Raw genomic sequence first — 12180 nt, forward strand, 5'->3', positions numbered from 1 at the left:
TTACTCAGGCGATTGTTGAACGGTTTCCCCTCGGTGTGGGTACTCTCCCGGTCCGGTACCTTAGTCTTCCTCTGGTTACCAAAAGGTTATCTGCGGCAGACTATCTTCCACTCATTTCTCATGTTAAAAAGAAAATCGGTTCTTGGACGGCAAGGTATCTTTCTTATGCGGGGAGACTGACCCTTATAAGCTCTGTTCTCTGGAGTATTTGTAGCTTTTGGATGTCTGCTTATCGGTTACCTCAGGAATGTCTGAACGAGGTTGATAAGTTATGCTATGTGTATCTCTGGTCCGGCTCTGATATGACCTCAACTAAAGCTAAGGTGGCGTGGGAATCTATTTGTAAACCGAAACAAGAGGGTGGTATGGGACTGAGATCCCTCAGAGAAACAAATGATGTGTGCTGTCTGAAATTGCTCTGGTGGATCATCTCTGGAGGAGACTCTTTGTGGGTTCGATGGGTGAGAACATATCTCCTTAAGCGGGAAAAAGTTTGGGGACTGAAGGAAAATAATCAATCTGGTTCATGGATGTGGAGGAAAATCCTTAAATGCAGAGAAGTTGCTCAACTCTTATGTCGAGTGGATGTTCATGATGGTGCCGATACTTCTTTTTGGTATGATAACTGGTCAAGTATGAGCCGTTTAATGGACATTGCAGGAGATCGAGGTTGTATTAATATGGGGATTAGCCGTACAGCCACATTTCTCGAGGCATGGACTACGCGTCGCCGGCGAAGGCACCGTGTCGATTACCTCAACGAAATGGAGGAGGTGTTGGAAAATCAGTGGACTAACCGAAAGACTGGTAAAGATGTAGCACTATGGAGGGGAAAAAGGTAGGAGTATCTAAATTGTTTCTCTACTAGAGAGACTTGGCAAAATATTCGTCAGACTTCGAACTCTGTTTCTTGGCACACCGCGGTCTGGTTTACTCACGCCACTCCTAAATACTCTTTCACCGTCTGGCTCGCTGTTCAGAATCGCCTTTCTACAGGCGACCATATGCTGATTTGGAACAGCGGTGTCGATGCAACATGTGTGCTCTGCAACACTGCTGTTGAAACAAGAGATCATATTTTTTTCTCCTGTGCTTACTCGGCAGAGGTCTGGAAAGGACTTGCTTCTCACATTTATAAGGCACACTTCTCAATGGATTGGCCGACCATTATTGCTTACGTCTCTTCTCATGGACTCAGACGCGTTGATGCTTTTTTAGAAAGATATACTCTGCAGATTTTGGTGCACACACTGTGGAGAGAAAGGAATGATCGTCGCCATGGGTCATCTCCAATAACTCCAGCTCAACTCATTGTTTGGACGGATCGCCAGATCATAAATCAATTGCTAGCAATCCAACTCCTTGGGGATCAACGGTACAAGGAAGGACTGATTACCTGGCTTGCTACTCGCCTAATATGATCCACTTTTAATTCTTACGGTTTAAGCATTGTAAACATGTTTTCATCAAACTCTCGATAACACTGATGAACTTGATGTAAAAACGATTTTCTTTGAATCTAATTTAACATTATTTTCAAAAAAAAACAAATACCTAGTAGTAACACACATTTGATTGTTTCTTTTGGGAAAATGGACACATCTTTCATTGCTTATGAATGGGATAAGTGTGGGTTAATCAAGTGTAAAAGTAAGATCGTCAAGACATTTTCTTTTAGTCAGGGTTTATTAAGGTTTACGAGTCAAAGACCATTCGAGTGTAATTGAGTAACATCGTTTTAAGAATCGGTGAATCACACATGCACTGTTGCACACTAATGTCCCTACTGATTAATTTGGCTTTTGGGGAGACATGTCGTGATGAATATATTTTATAGCAATAGTTTTGTTGGACCAAAAGGTTATATATGTTGTTAAAATACGAATCATAACTTAGCTGTAACCACTTTTATAACAATGGAAATAATAAGTTAATGTGTTTTTTATTATTATTTTTAATTGGTTAAAAGAAGAAGGTTGTGTGTGTGTGTGTGTGTTTTCTTTTGTTTATCGGCTCTATTGACCGTTAGAAGCGAGAAGCTCAAAGATATTCACGTGGTATCTAGTTTAAGTTTAGTTTAATCACATGTTTCAAAGTGATTAAACTATCAATCACATTGGCCAACTATAATTTATTAACCTACCTTCTTGTTTTATAACCTATTACCTATACTAGGTTAAAACTCGTACTATCCGACGGGGTACTTCTCATAAATTGTATTTCAAACTAAGCAAGTAAACAATTTTTTGGTGTTTCAAACTCTAACACTTAAAAAATTTAGCTTATATAGAGAAGCAAAATGATTAGTGGCTCTATTGTAGAGTTTATAAGTAACTGTTTTAAGTAGCATTTTTTCCCTTATATTTCAGTTGTAGATTGATATAAGATACTAAAATAAATAATTTAAATATAGAATTAAGTTTCAACATATAACCGATAGTAGCAGAAGTAAAACCTGCTCGTTCTTCTTTGACACTATAAGTGTATAACTCTCATGACTCATCCACACCCAATTGAAGCTGAAATTGAAAAGAGATCAATCCAAAATTAACCAATTTAATATTTTGTCAGTTTTAGTTCCTAAAAAATTACAAATTAGATTCATTAAAGCACAACACTACTTCACTAAAATTTAGCGACTATACGACTATGGTCATCTTTATACAGTAATTATGTATTTATACAGATTTATACAAATTACTATATTATTTTGATAATAATAATTTTTTAATTAATTTAATCAATTTTAAATATATATTACTAAATTATGAATAATGATTTTTTTGGAATGAAGTGATATAAAAAATTAAAACACTATATTTATTATTAAGAAACCATGATTTGGAAAAAAACTGTATTACACAAAATAAGAATACATCATCCTCCTAACAAAACATAATTATATAAAAAAAAAAGTAACTGAGAAGGACACACATATTCTTTACGTTGGAGGTTACTCTGTTCAGGAGCCTAAGCTTGAGCTATTTGGAAATCCAAGAAGTATTGTGAATCTTCAATAGGAGGCTTATCTAGTAAGAACAACAAGAGATTTGTTATGTTTATTGGTTTCAAACATACCTAAGTTCAATTTATTTGATAGAAACTAACATTCCAAGTAAAGTTCGCAAAAGTCAAATGTCGTAGACCAGGCACACCCTCGAGCAGAGAAACAATAGGAGTAAAAGTCATGTTGATAATGTCTGGAGCTGCTGGTACTGTCTCAGCCCATCGAGCATGGCTTTGCTATAGATCGTCGCCTCCTCTTCGCCTAAATATTACTGTGATATCCTACATGAGAGAGCTTTTCAGCTAAAATCTTCGATTATCATAGTTAGAGGGAATGAATTTCGTTAACCAGAGTAATCTCTTTGTGGCATGTGACGTCGTACTAACCTTGTCTTTGTATTTTAGGGGGCCGGTAATAGATTGACTCTCTGCTTCATGAAACCTGTGCTCCATCATGTCATTCACGTAGTTTTTGATTTCTTATACTGGTAAAGGATAAGACTGATGTTGTCTAATGTAAACTACGTCTCTTCCACCAATGGTCACCGAAGTTACAAAATATGTGCCGTAATTTTCAATAAAGCTGTACCAAATGAGTAAACAAGTGGAGAAACCACATAAGAATTATAAAATGTCATCAAGAATCACATCAAGTGTAGCTTTCATGAATTTAAAACTGCAGAAAGAGGAAAAGTTATCCGAATAATCTTTTATTGAATACAACACTCAACAAAGCTTGTTCTTCACCATAACTTTTAATGTCTTTTCTTTCATTTGGCCACAGAAACTATGTGTTCGGTCAAGAAAACAAGAGAAAACTGACTGACTCTAAATTAGTTCTTAAACATTCCACCGGTGTGAACATTAAGAGATTATAAACAGCTAGACCAGAGAGACCAGAACATACAAAACAGCAGAAAACATTGTGTATTAAAAGAGAGGAATATACCTAGCTAAGGAAGCGGGATCCCTTGAGGAAGGAACAGCGCGTCTGATCTCGTTGTGCAAAACCAATGTAAGCTTTGCCAATTTGACTTCATAAAGCGGAATAAAATATCCAAAGATTTTGTGGATGCTTCATTCGACTTGCCAAGAACCCGTGTAATTGAACATCGCGTTTAAAGCATCATAGTGGTATGTTCCCTTTTGCACTTGCTCTCTCATTAAAATATTTTGCCACTCGATATGGCTACTAACATTGAATTAGACCTACTTATAATATTTATGAGATTTGATTTGATTGGCTTTACTAATACTGACACTAATTCATTTCGCACATTAGAAAGTGATGATACTGCAGCCATAAGAACTGGAAAAAAATGCCAATAGATACATTCTATGATTATAATCACAAGAAATCACCATTATACCTTTGTGCAATAATACTTTCTAAATGTTCAAAGAGAAACATGAATCAATATATATGGTCTACTCAAACCAAACAACTGCATACCTTCTTCAATTGCATAAAGAAACCGACTTAGAAGCTCCTGCAGTTTGTTGGTTAAGCTTCTAGAAAGTTCTAGAATAGATATCCTAAAAGGAATTAGGAATCTAGTTAGGAAAAGAAAAAGTTGTAATCCTAAACTAAAAAGGAAGTTAGGGTGTTTTAGAAAAGGAAGTATAGAACCATATAAATAGAGATTATAAGAAGGATGTATGATCATAAGAGAAAAACAGAGCTTGTGTTTAGTTTTGAGAAGATTTTCTAAACATTAATAACGGAAGGATTCTTTATTCAAGCTTAAGGTTTTGTGGTTTTGTGCTTTTGATTCTTTATTTGGTAAGAGGAGAAACTCAGCCTGACTTCTCACATTGATAAATTCGTGATCATGTTGTTGTTCAGGATCCCTCTAGTCCAACTTCTTGACAATAAACAACTGTAAAAGACAAGATTAAGGATAAAATATTCAGAACGAAAGCAAAGTTTTATTCTGTGAGTTTTTAAGCTTTCACCTCAAAACTACTATGATCAATAGAAATCCTTAAGAGAGTAGAACATTAGAATTAAGGGATGCGAAATCAATTGCCAAACTTACTCAATAGCCGAGGAGTATGATATCCCGCTACAGTTCTTTCTACTGTTCTGCTTTGGTTATGAATCTAGGGTTCTGTTCTGTGAGTTTTGTTTTTGAATCAATCGCCACATTTACTTAATTGTCGAGGAGAAGTTCGAAGAAATCAAACAAAAATCAAGATCGAAATCAGAAAACCAAAGAGAATAGAACAATATAATTAAGGGATGTGAAATCAATCGCCGAACTTACTCAATCGCCGAGGAGAAGTTCGGAGAAATCAAACAAAAATCAAGATCGAAATCAGAAAACCATACTGAGTTACTCGATCGTGGTATACAAAACCATTGCAAAAAAGACATGTAAGCAACAATTGTGCTGCATACTTTTGTGATTCTAGGTTTGGTTTTGGTGTCACATGTGATCCGCTGATCCTCCGGAGCTCTCAGGATTTCATTCACCTAGCTAGCTTCGAAAAACTATCGCGGTGGTTCACGGTTGCAACTTCTCCGCTTGCGTTATAAAGAATGGACATGACCTAACATAAAACCATTGCAAAAAAGACATGTAAGCAACAATTGTGCTGATCTGTATTAATTGTTTTAATTTGATAGGTTAGTCATTTTAAATGATGTGTTAGTTTCTGCTTCAATACAAAAGCTGATGTGTTAGTTTCTGCTTCAATACAAAAGCTGATGTGTGAGACAAGGAAAGCAACACATTCTTCTTTTATTGTATTGATAACTTCGATTTTATCACTGGATTAATTGAACTTTAACTTTGTTGTGTAATTTATCGATATATTGATATCTTGTATATTACTATATTGATTAATACTCCCAAGTCACTATATACCATATACATATTTTATCCTTCATTACTTGACAGGAAGGATTGACTATAAGATGATATGATTGGTCTCATTAAACAACGTTTGTCTACGTATCTTTAATGAAAAGGAAAGTTTGTTTGATGATAGTGATGAGATTTAGGGTCCGAATGGTGACCGCGATTTTGGTTGTACAAGGAAAGCGGGTTTAGAGTGCGGTACGTATCAACTGCGGTACATGCGGTTTGCGGGACAAGTGCGGTTTATACAAAATAAACGGTACAAAATGATATTTGATTGGTGAAAAAACTATTTGCGGTTCAGGATTAATTGTGTGATTGGTAAAAAAAGGAAAAGCGGTGCGGATTACATATATTATAAATAAATTTATTAATAATTAGTATGCTTGTATATTATTGTACGTTATGAATTAATAATAAAAATAATTGTATTTATAAACCTTAAATACTATAGTTGATCAAAAAGTAAATTTTTTTTTGACATATTGATAAAAAGCTCAACCATAAAAGATGCAATTTTAAAAAATAATTATCGAGTACTTTGATTTTCCCATACCATATTTGCGTCATAACTTCTCCATCTACTATATCTGTTGCATCTATGTCACTTGTATCATGTTCAAAATTTCGGTTGTTATTTGTCTCGGTCATTACATCTGCAAAATCTGCATCCGAGAAATTTGAAATCCTGATGAAATTATATAGTCCCACTGTAGCCATTACCACTCTTTTCTGAATTTGAACATTATATCTAGGAAAAATTTATTGAAACATTACTAACTAAATAAATACAATTTTAAAAATTTGTAATTTTGTAATAACAATAATAATTTAACTACAAAATATATTACCTTTAGGATAATAATAGTTGCTAATTGCTATCTTGTGAGGATTTCATATTTTTTTATTAATAACTAGTATACTTATATATTTTTATTTATTTTTATTAATAAATAAATAATTTATTTTTGTATATATTTAATATAAAGTATAATTGTAATGTATTTTTCATAGATTTTGTACAAAATATATTTTACATAAGTAAACATAATTGTATAAAACCTAATAAATTCAATAATTTTTTTTATAGATTATTTAAATTACTGTTTAGATGTGTTACTCAAAAAATTATATCTTACTTGGATTTGTATATTTTGCCTACTATAGTACTATTTGTATGAATAAATTAGTAAATGTTTTTTAATTGTTATTAAATTAAAATTTTATTACAATATATAATAAATTCCATGTACTAAAAACAATATTTTTAAATAATAATGGATACTTGAATGAAAAAAGAAAAAAAAATAGTTAAACAAGTTTAATTATAAAAACTACTTGAGAGAGAAGTTATTTTTATTTCTTTTATTTATACTTGTTTTATTTGGATAAAATAACATCTATTTATAATAAGAAAAAAGGATATATTGGCGTTTTTTTGTAAAACCGCTGCATAAATGATGTGTTTATTTGAAAATGTGGTTTTAGGCTATTATCCAAAAGATAAAATCGCGTATGGTTTTTTTTTTCTTGGCAAAAAATGCAACTCATACAAAAAATACTGATTGGGGTAAAAGGTGCGGTTTTCTATAAAACGCATTAAAATCCGCCTTTAAACTTTCACCAATCACAGTCTTAGTTCACGAGATAGATAACTCAATAAAAAAAACAACAATGAGTTAAATGATATAAATAGTCATACTCATAGAGTTAGTATAAAGTATAAACATTGACACATTCTAGTAGCGTAACGGCGTTGTATCAAAAGTTTAACTCTTCATCTAATTTTAGGAGAAACGAATTAATTATTTTTGAAGGTTGCGGCAAATTGATGCTAAATGTCAATTGTCAAATGAATTGAATTATTTCTTCTTCTTTTTTTTTTGGTATGAATTGAAAGAAATTTAATGGTATTATAAAAAGCAAAAAGCGATGGAGAAGGAGACGACGGATCTAGGTTTCTGAATGATTTGTAGCGTGCTTACGTCGGATTGTTATCGGGTTTTTGTGGTTCTCTGGGTCTCTGATTCGCCTTCTCTATCTTGTCTCGTTTGGCGATATGGTTTTAATTTGGTATCTTGGGTTTCTTTGGGTAAGCGGATTCGGGATCAGGAGATACTGATGTGTGTAGAATTTCACTCCAAATCTTTTACCTGAAAAGACTACACAACGACTGAAAGTGCACAGTTAATCAGTGTAGTATTTTAGGATCGATCCCACAGAGAGTAATAGCAAACACAAATTGAATTATAAGAGAAAGAACTATGGCTAACACTGAATGAGAGATTGGGGTTTTGGTTTTCCTAATAACTATTGCAAATAAATAAAAACGGTTTAAAACTATAAGACTAAGGCATTGGGCGTTCTGGGAGTCATCTCAGGGTTTTCATGGTTCTAAGCAATATTAAGTGTAAGATCTAACAAGTAAATACTAATTTTCTTTCTAGGTTCTCAACTACGAAACACTAATGAACTAACAAGCTATTCTCATAGAATGAAAGTCTAAAGTCTTCACACTCCGTCACTCAACTTTCGCAGGCAACAACGCATGTCAACCAGCTAGTTAAACAAGTTCGATACATTCACCAAACTTTGTAACTCAACTTACGCAGGTTACAGGCAAGGTTTCGGTATAACACTAGTTCGGAGAAGTAGGATAACGCGGTTAGCGCTCCTGTTCTCTAGATCAGTACTTGGTGATCTATCCAAGCATAAGCATTAAGATAAAGATGTCCCAAAAGAACTCTATAATAAACCCGAAAATAAGATCTAACAACCTAATTGAAGCGAACCTATGAATTCCCCTTGAATCACCCCATATAACCCAACAAAGTAAACTACTCGCTCATGATGCAAAGAGACAACATTGATATTATAAAGTATAGCATCAAAAGTGAATCAATAAACAAAAGGGGGTTCAAAGTAAACTTCTCTATTCGTCACAAAAGTAACTTGATCCCAAAGCAAAGATAGTATGAAGTAACTAGAAAGAGTAGAAAGAGAGATTTGGTGTCTTCGGCGATGGCTTCTAAGAGGAGGTGAGAGAGAACGAGCTTCGACGGCGGTAAAGGAGTCTCTGGTCGTCTCTAGGTCGGCTGCTGGTGGCGTGGATGAAGAACTTAGACTCACAAAGGAAGCACACCTCAAAACCCTAGGTCTTAAGAGTATTTATAGGGTTTTGTTTAGGGTTAGGGTTTTGTAAGGGTAGAAACGTCTTCTCTTGTTAAGTGCAGGACAAGGGGCGGCGAAGGAGGCTTCTGGACCGTGGAAGAGGCTTGGACTGGGCCGTGGTGATGGTCGCTGGTCAGGCCTTGAATAAAAGCCCATCGGCTGGTTGCTTCTCTTCACGTCGGTTTATAACACATCTCGGTAAATCGAGCATAACTTCCGGATGGATGAATGGATTGACTTGATTCCACTTCGAGGAGAAAGATGACTCTTCCAGATTTCTATAGACACCACGCATGATATATTTGGAGTTGTGTAAGTTCTTCCAAAGTGGCCCGTACTTTAAAGCTCTGAAACTTTTCTAAAACGTATTTTTCTTGTCTTTTGGTCCTTTTTGCTATAAAACCTGTAAAACCTTCTTGAAACCTAAAATACTTGATAATAGACATTTTATACCTGAAATCTCATCAAAATAGTCCTAAGTGTATATGAAAACTATAGCTAATATGAGTAAAATAATAATGTTATCAGATACGATCGACTTTAATGGGTCTCGGGGTTGAGATATGCCAAATCTCTCACTCATTGCGATTCATTTGGTTTGTATGATCTGCTATTACAGGTGATAGCGGAATATTGATTTGGGACAGAGTTTTGATCTCATTTTGAATCAGGTTGAGGATTGATTCGCAATGGAGAGTATCAATGAGTTGCTCTTCCTTTTTGAATGGTTTAATGTTGGTGTCGGATTCTCTTCTGATTTCGGCGTATCAAGAGAATTTCTGTTGCCTTTCCTGGTTCGAAAACAAACAGAAGATCCGGATGGAAGATACTAAAGCACAGTGGTCGCTGAACCAATGCATTTATGTTTGGGATAGAGGTTTATTTTTCTTTCGAATTGGATCGCAGACTGATTCGCAATGGAGATCAACAATGATTCTAATTTCCTTTTTGAATGGCTTCATGGTGTTTCTGGATACTTATCTGGTTCTGGCGTATCAAGAGGCTATCAATTGCCATTTATGTATCAAATCGGTGGGATTTCTAGCTTATTGGCTTTGGTATGTTTGGGAATATATAAAGGATCGTGTTGTAGTCCTTAGTCCTCATCACAATTCTCTCTACTTCCTTGTTTCAGTTATCGGCTTCCTTGTTACAATTTTTGAAAGGTTTCTTTTCTTGTCTGGTTGGTGTGTTCGGGTTTTGGTGGTGAGCTTCATCATCTCTCAGAGTGATTTATTGGGGAAGAATGTGGAAAGCAAGAATGACGAGGGTATGGTTCCTAAGCGCAGAATCAAAATCCCATATTTTGATAACACAACTTTGATAGCGGGGTACTCAAAAACGATGGTGGGTTGCTGTATGAATCCTAGGGTGCAGGACATGAAATCTCTTCTGATCATGCTTCCCAAGTTTTGGCATGTGGAAGGAAGAGTTGTGGGAGCTGACTTAGGGCTTGGGAAGTTTCAATTCGATTTTGACAATGAAGAAGACATCACGGAGGTGCTTCAGATGGGTCCATTCCATTTTGATGGCTGGATGGTGTCAATGGTGTGTTGGAGTCCAACAGTTGATCCTGCTTATCCTTCGGACTTAACCTTCTGGGTTACGGTATTGGATGTTCCCTTTCAGTTCTGGGCTCAGTCGTGCCAAGGTTTTATCGGGGCTTAAGGTGAGCTTAAAAAATTGGGGGCCATTTTAATATATTTTTTTTTAAATTAAGGAAATATTAAAATTTTTGAAATTAGAATTAAATAAATATTTTAAAATTTAATTATAGAAATTATTCGTAAACAAAAAAATAATAATCTAAAAAAACTAAGACATAATCGTTTTTCCTTTTGTTTCAGTAAACTCTTTCACCAACTTCGCGTAATCTTTCTTCCTTCGGTTTCACAGCCTTACTCGATTCTACACAATATAAGGATTTTGTTTTTCTTTTTGTATATTTTTTAAAAAGATATCTATATATATTGAAACGAGCTAGTCGTACATAGGTTGTTTAAGAAATAATAAGACTCCCAAAACCATAATGATTCACCATATTTTCCAGAATTGAAGGTCCACAAAAAATATATTTTGGGGGCCTGAGGCAAATGCCTTTTTTCTTACCCATAGGCACGGCCCTGTCTGGGCTGAGCCAACCTTCAGCAGCATTGGTTCAGAACTTGGTCGGGTGGAGACGGTGGATATTGATGGTGGGAGAGTGAAAGTGACAGTTAATGGTTTTAAGCCCTTGTGCTTCGACACGGTGATCGAGTTTTACAACAGGGAGGAGACCATTGTCAACCTTCGTTATGACCGACTTCATGGTTGCTGTAAGAAGTGTTCCAGCCTATGTCACGATGTGGACCATTGCCCACTGTGGGATTCTAACAAGATTAAACTGGCTCTGCATGTTCCAATGGAAGAAGATTCAGTTCGTCAGTTGCAGAGTTACAAAGGGGCTGTAATGAATGACAGGAACAAAGGAAAAGGTAAGGAGGTGGAGAGTCGAGGGTCAACTCACTCCAGTCAGCGGCCACCTAAAGGCAAGCAGGATTCAGGGGCAAAGAATCGGTCTTCACAGGAAGCGGGTGAGCATTCATCTAAAGCCCCTCGGTCCAACAATTATGTCCAGTTTAATGATCATCGCCACAGGGCTAGCACTACTGCGGCTGTTGCACCTGCCTCGGGTGTAGCTCCGGTTGAGGAGTTGGAACAGGGACAAATTCCGGATCAGGTCTTCGACTTTTGAGGTTCCACCATTAAAGCGGGTACGGAGGCCTCTCTTCCAGGACCCAGAGTCGGCTTCACACTCTAGTTTGGAAGAGGTGACATTGGTAGGTGCAGTTTCATTAGTTCCGGATGATGGGTTGGTTTCAAAGTCCACTGGTTCTGATACCATGCAGTCTGCTTCAACCGAAGTGAATATTGGTGAAATCCCGGCGCTTGCAAATTTGACAGGTCCGGTAATGGTATAGAAGGATCCGATAGTAGCAGGGAAAACCTCTGAGGAGACCATTGATCAGCTGCTGGAGGAGGTGGAGACGGAGGATGTGGACGAAACGGTTGTCGATCCAGAGCAGCAGACTGATGGAGGTGTGGATGACTCTGTGGAGGATCTTGCTTTGGACCCCGCTATGGTCATTGCGACTCTTGG

At 36.0% G+C, this 12180-nt stretch overlaps 1 pseudogene; it reads right to left on the reverse strand.

The window, feature by feature from the left end:
- Window positions 2800-6590, reverse strand: LOC104779254 (annotated as a pseudogene).

This window comes from Camelina sativa, chromosome 3 (genome assembly GCF_000633955.1).
Source record: "Camelina sativa cultivar DH55 chromosome 3, Cs, whole genome shotgun sequence".
NCBI classification, from domain to species: Eukaryota; Viridiplantae; Streptophyta; class Magnoliopsida; order Brassicales; family Brassicaceae; genus Camelina; species Camelina sativa.